This window comes from Arachis duranensis, chromosome 10, assembly GCF_000817695.3.
Source record: "Arachis duranensis cultivar V14167 chromosome 10, aradu.V14167.gnm2.J7QH, whole genome shotgun sequence".
NCBI classification, from domain to species: Eukaryota; Viridiplantae; Streptophyta; class Magnoliopsida; order Fabales; family Fabaceae; genus Arachis; species Arachis duranensis.
The window spans coordinates 44,078,959-44,079,564 of record NC_029781.3 but is presented as its reverse complement, the minus strand read 5'-3'; positions in this window follow the sequence as shown (position 1 = coordinate 44,079,564).

Genomic DNA, 606 nt, shown 5'->3' with positions numbered 1-606 from the left:
TAATCAGTTAGTTAAATTAGTTCTCCTTGGCACATGCCAAGGAGCCATTAATTAAAGATCACAATTTCGTCCACCAAGTTTTTGGCGCCGTTGCCGTGGATTATTGAGTTTGGACAATTGAAGATTTATTTTATTTCTTAGATTAGGAATAATTTATTTTTATTTTTATTCTTAATTTTCGTGAGTTTTAGTGTCTTGTTCTAAGTTTGGTGTCAATTGCATGTCTCACATTTTTCTTTAATATTTTCGACTTGTGTCTTTGTTCTTCATTGATTTTCAAGTTGTTCTTGTTTATTTTTCTTGTTTGATCTTGAGTTTTTCTTGTTCTGTATCTTTTCTTGTTTTTCTTTCACTAATCCAAAGCATTAGTCTTTCTAAAAGAATATACCTGCCCAGAACAATTGTTACCTTTTCTGCCCATTTGGCTAGAATAGAAGGGTCATATTCTTGACAAGGGAGCACCAATACTTTTAAAAATATTTTTCAAAAATAATTTTTCTTGATTTAATCTTGTGCCAAACTCCAAGTTTGGTGTTTTATTATTAATTTTTATAATTTTCGAAAATTTTCTTAAAGTTTTCTAAAAATTTTAAGTTTGGTGTTCTT